Raw genomic sequence first — 6,000 nt, 5'->3', positions numbered from 1 at the left:
CTACAAAGGAATTTTGAAAATATTGTTATTTTTATTCTGAACACAGTTATTAACCTCATAAAATAGCTGCATCAAATCAAATATCAATTACTGATTTCAAGATTAAAACCATGCAAAGCCATTTATTGCTAAACTCCAAACTTATCATTAAATATTAAAAGATTTGTTTATCTGACCTCAATTATAATGGATAGCAAAATAACGTGGGTCATTGAAAACAAATATAATTAAATCAGATATGGATTTTAAGATATCAATATGTTAATAAATTTGGAACCAAATTATTCCAGATATCCAGTATCAATGGTAATTTGTACTTTAATAACTGTTTTGCTCAATTATGGATGTTAAATTTTCATTATAATCCCTTGTTAAACAAATCCCATGCCTCAACCTATAAAACACATCATTCATAGCCAGATGTATGTTCCAGCATTGTCTTTTGCATTTGTGATTGCAAATACAAAATTATTGTCTACAGGACACAAGAGTACTTTGGAAAGAAGTTTACATTATTAAATTGTAGCACAAATGCCCTTGCAGATGACAATTAAATTTGCTCAACATTTATTTAATGTTCTCAACAAAATTTATAAAGCTTTTAGAGCACATATCCAAATCACTGATTGCTTCGAACCACCGAAGGGAAGTGCAGCATAACTGAAGTAATTTTACTGCTATCAGACAGAGCACTGAAGCTCAATAAAATAACAAAGTGATTTGAAATTATAGAATGAAAACTGGTTAAAATACCCAGGCAGAACTTTTTCTGTAGTGATAAAATACAAAATAAAAGTTTGATCATTCTGGTTGAAGTGCAAGAGTGCCTTCCAATGAAATGAGCCATCAATGCACTTCAGAAAATGTTGACAGCAGTGCATTTAGCAGGCCCATAGCAGACATTTACAATTAAATGTTAGTTGGCATCATACAAATCAAATCTAGTCATGGAGATCATGAAACGATATATACTTCAGAAGGGGCAAAGGGTTATCATATACCTATGAAAAAGTTATTTCATTAGTCTCACTTCCCTGTTCTTTTCCCACTGCAAAAGCTTCCTCTCCGACCCCAAATTTATCCACTTGGCCTTTGCACAACTAAAACAAAACTTTTAGCTGTCTCACTTTCAGGCCATACATTCCTGATCACAACTTGATGTGAATGTTTCTTTTTGCTCTCCAGGATTAGTTTAGTTTAGAGATATGGCATGGGAACACCAGAGTTATTGTTGACCACACGAGTTCTATCCTTCACACAATAGGGACAATTTAAAGAAACAATTAACCTATAATCCTGAAGATAGGCACACAAACCTATAAACCTGCATGTCTTTGGAATGTGGAAGGAAACAGGGGCACCCAGAGAAAACCCACGCAGTCACAGGTAGAACATATTCAGGATCAAACTTAGGTTTCTAACGCTGTAAGGTAGCAACTCTGCTGCTGCGCCACTGTGCTGCCCTGAAATATTGTCAATACACAATAGACAATAGACAATAGGTGCAGGAGTAGGCCATTCGGCCCTTCAAGCCAGCACCGCCATTCAATGTGATCATGGCTGATCATCCCCAATCATTCCTGCCTTCTCCTTATATCCCCTGACTCCGCAATTTTTAAGAGCCTTATCTAGCTCTCTCTTGAAAGCATCTAGAGAACCTGTCTCCACTGCCCTCTGAGGCAGAGAATTCCACAGACTCAACACTCGCTGTGAGAAAAAGTGTTCCCTCGTCTCCGTTCTAAATGGCTTACTCCTTATTCTTAAACTGTGGCCCCTGGTTCTGGACTCCCCCAAAATCGGGAACATGTTTCCTGCCTCTAGCGTGTCCAAACCCTTAACAATTTTATACGTTTCAATGAGATGCCCTCTCATCCTTCTAAACTCCAGAGTGTACAAGCCCAGCTGCTCCATTCTCTCAGCAAATGACAGTCCCGCCATCCCGGGAATTAACCTTGTAAACCTACGCTGCACTCCCTCAATAGCAAGAATATCCTTCCTCAAATTAGGGGACCAAAACTGCACACAATAGTCCAGGTGTGGTCTCACTAGGGCTCTGTACAACTGCAGAAGGACCTCTTTGCTCCTATATTCGATTCCTCTTGTTATAAAGGCCAACATGCCATTATGCAGGTGCAGCTTTCTTCACTGCCTGCTGCACCTGCATGCTTACTTTCATAGACTGATGTACAAAGACCCCCAAATCCCATTGTACTTCCCCTTTTTCCAACTTGACGCCATTTACATAGTAATCTACCTTCCTGTTTTTGCTACCAAAGTGGATTTTTCCAACTTGATGCCATTTACATAGTAATCTGCCTTCCTGTTTTTGCTACCAAAGTGGATAACCTCACATTTATCCACATTAAACTTCATCTGCCATGCATCTGCCCACTCCCCCAACCTGTCTAAGTCACCCTGCATTCTCATAGGATCCTCCTCACAGTTCACACTGCCACCCAGCTTTGTGTCATCTGCAAATTTGCTGATGTTACTTTGAATCCCTTCATCCAAATCATTGATGTATATTGTAAATAGCTGCGGTCCCAGCACCGAGCCTTGCGGTACCCCACTAGTCACTGCCTGCCATTCTGAAAGGGACCCGTTAATCCCTACTCTTTGTTTCCTGTCTGCCAACCACTTCATCCATGTCAGCACTCTACCCCCAATACCATGTGCCCTAATTTTGCCCACTAATCTCCTATGTGGGACCTTATCAAATGCTTTCTTAAAGTCCAGGTAAACTACATTCACTGGCTCTCCCTTGTCCATTTTCCAAGTTACATCTTCAAAAAATTCCAGAAGATTAGTCAAGCATGATTTCCCCTTCGTAAATCCATGCTGACTCGGTCTGATCCTGTTACTGCTATCCAAATGTTCGGCTATGCTCAGCTAACCTTGAGTTCCTCTTGGTTAGATGCAGACCGTTCTATCTGCCCAGAGAGTTCACCTCCACTGTTGTGACTGCAGCCTATATCCCTCCTGATGCTAATGCCAAGCTTGCAATGAAAGAGCTGCATACTGCCATTAGCAATCAACAGACGCACAACCCCGAGGCAGCCTTCATTGTTGCGGGTGACTTCAATCACTCTAACCTGAAGACTGTACTCCCCAAATTCCACCAACATGTCTCCTTCCCCACTAGAGTAGACAAGACACTGGACAAAGTCTACACCAACATGGCTGAAGCTTACAAAGCCATCCCCCTCCCCCACCTTGGTCAGTCTGATCACGTCTCATTGTTCCTGCTCCCTAAGTACTCCCCACTCATCAGACGGGTTAAACCAACTGTGAGGACAGTTAAAGTCTGGTCAGAGGAAGCGGACTTCACACTTCAGCAGTGTTTTGGAAACACTGACTGGAAGGCGTTTGCAGCCCAGGCCACCCTTGACTCCCACACGGACATTGATTCCTACACATCCTCTGTTCTGGACTTTATAAACTCCACCATCAATAGTGTCACCTCCCTCAAACAGGTGACCATATTCCCGAATCAGAAGCCATGGATGAACAGCGAGGTCAGGCTACTGCTGAAAGCACGGGACACCGCTTTCAGGTCAGGCGATGCTCGAGCCTACAGTTCAGCCAGGGCTAACCTGAAGAGGGGCATCAAGAAGGCCAAGCACTGCCATAAGCTCAGGATTGAGGAGCACTTCAACAACAACTCCGACCCCCGACGCATGTGGCAAGGCATCCAGGCCATCACGGACTACAGACCCTCCAACACCACCCCCACATCCAGCGACGCCTCCTTCCTTGAGGAGCTTAACCACTTCTATGGCCGCTTCGACAGGGACAATCTAGAGACAGCCATCAAGGCTGTGCTACCTGCCGATCACCAACCCCTCACACTCACCCCCTACGACGTATTCGTGGCACTGAGTAGGACTAATGCACGTAAAGCTGCTGGCCCTGACGGCATCCCCGGGCGCGTGCTCAGGGCCTGTGCTGCGCAGCTGACAGACGTCTGGACTGACATCTTCAACCTGTCACTTGCCCAAGCAGTTGTCCCCACGTGCCTTAAATCCACCTCCATCGTGCCAGTGCCAAAACACTCCACTGCGGCAAGCCTCAACGACTTCCGCCCAGTTGCACTTACCCCCATCATCACCAAGTGCTTCGAGAGGCTGGTCCTGGCACACCTCAAAAGCTGCCTACCCCCCACACTGGATCCCTATCAGTTTGCCTACCGCAAGAACAGGAGTACGGAGGATGCCATCTCAACGGCACTTCACTCCGCCCTCTCCCACCTCGACAACAGAGACACTTACGTAAGAATGCTGTTCATCGATTACAGCTCAGCATTCAACACCATTATACCATCAAAACTGATCACCAAACTCGGTAACCTGGGCATCGACCCCTCCCTCTGCAACTGGATACTGGACTTTCTAACCAACAGACCCCAGTCTGTTAGGTTAGACAAGCACACCTCTTCAACCCTCACCCTGAACACCGGCGTTCCACAGGGCTGTGTGCTGAGCCCCCTCCTCTACTCCCTCTTCACCTATGACTGCACACCTGTACATGGTACTAACACCATCATCAAGTATGCAGATGATACAACGGTGATTGGCCTCATCAGCAACAACGATGAGTCGGCCTACAGGGAGGAGGTCCAGCACTTAGCAGCATGGTGCGCTGACAACAACCTGGCCCTTAACTCCAAGAAGACCAAGGAGCTCATTGTAGACTTCAGGAAGTCCAGGGGCGGCACGCACACCCCCATCCACATTAACGGGACGGAGGTGGAACGTGTTTCTAGCTTCAGGTTCCTGGGAGTCAACATCTCCGATGACCTCTCTTGGACCCACAATACCTCAACTCTGATCAAGAAGGCTCACCAGCGTCTCTTCTTCCTGAGGAGACTGAAGAAGGTCCATCTGTCTCCTCAGATCCTGATGAACTTCTACCGCTGCACCATCGAGAGCATCCTTACCAACTGCATCACAGTATGGTATGGCAACTGCTCTGTCTCCGACCGGAAGGCATTGCAGAGGGTGGTGAAAATTGCCCAACGCATCACCGGTTCCTCGCTCCCCTCCATTGAGTCTGTCCAAAGCAAGCGTTATCTGCGGAGGGCGCTCAGCATCGCCAAGGACTGCTCTCACCCCAACCATGGACTGTTTACCCTCCTACCATCCGGGAGGCGCTACAGGTCTCTCCGTTGCCGAACCAGCAGGTCCAGGAACAGCTTCTTCCCGGCGGCTGTCACTCTACTCAACAACGTACCTCGGTGACTGCCAATCGCCCCCCCACCCCCCGGACACTTATTATCACTTATTATTATTTATTTAAATCATTTGCTATGTCGCTCTTCCAGGGAGATGCTAAATGCATTTCGTTGTCTCTGTACTGTACACTGACAATGACAATTAAAATTGAATCTGAATCTGAATCTGAATTATGATTGACTCCAGCATTTTCCCCATCACCGATGTCAGGCTAACTGGTCTATAATTCCCTCTATTTTCTCTCTCCCGCCTTCCTTAAAAAGTGGGATAACATTAGCTACCCTCCAATCCTTTGGTTCTTTGGTTCTTTCATGAATTATTTTAATCGTGTTCACTCAGGTTATATAGATATTTAGGAGTAGACGGAGGCCAACCCACAACTTGAGATTACTTCACCATTCAAAAGGATCATGGATTAACTGCCCCACACCTCAACTCCTTCATCTTGCCTGTTCCCTGAAGCCTTTCATTCCCTGACCTTTCTAAAATGCAGATTTTGGAAAATGTTAATTTATCTTTTCTGGATCAAAAGTGGATATCTGTGGGTCTTGATGACATATTTAAGCTATATTTTTCACCCAATGCCAACTGTTAAAATAACAGTTCTTTTCAAGTAACCCTGGCATTCCCTCTCTCTCTATCCTTCCCCCACCTAAGTCGCACCAACTTCTCGTTTTCACCTAACAATGGCCTGTTTCTATCAACCGTTACTTTTTTGCATATCTTTCATTCATTGTTCTTTAACTCTCTGCATTATCTATATCTCTCG

The sequence above is a fragment of the Amblyraja radiata genome, chromosome 3, assembly GCF_010909765.2.
Source record: "Amblyraja radiata isolate CabotCenter1 chromosome 3, sAmbRad1.1.pri, whole genome shotgun sequence".
Taxonomy (NCBI): Eukaryota; Metazoa; Chordata; class Chondrichthyes; order Rajiformes; family Rajidae; genus Amblyraja; species Amblyraja radiata.
The sequence above is the reverse complement of the archived record's forward strand: the minus strand, read 5'-3'. Positions refer to the sequence as shown.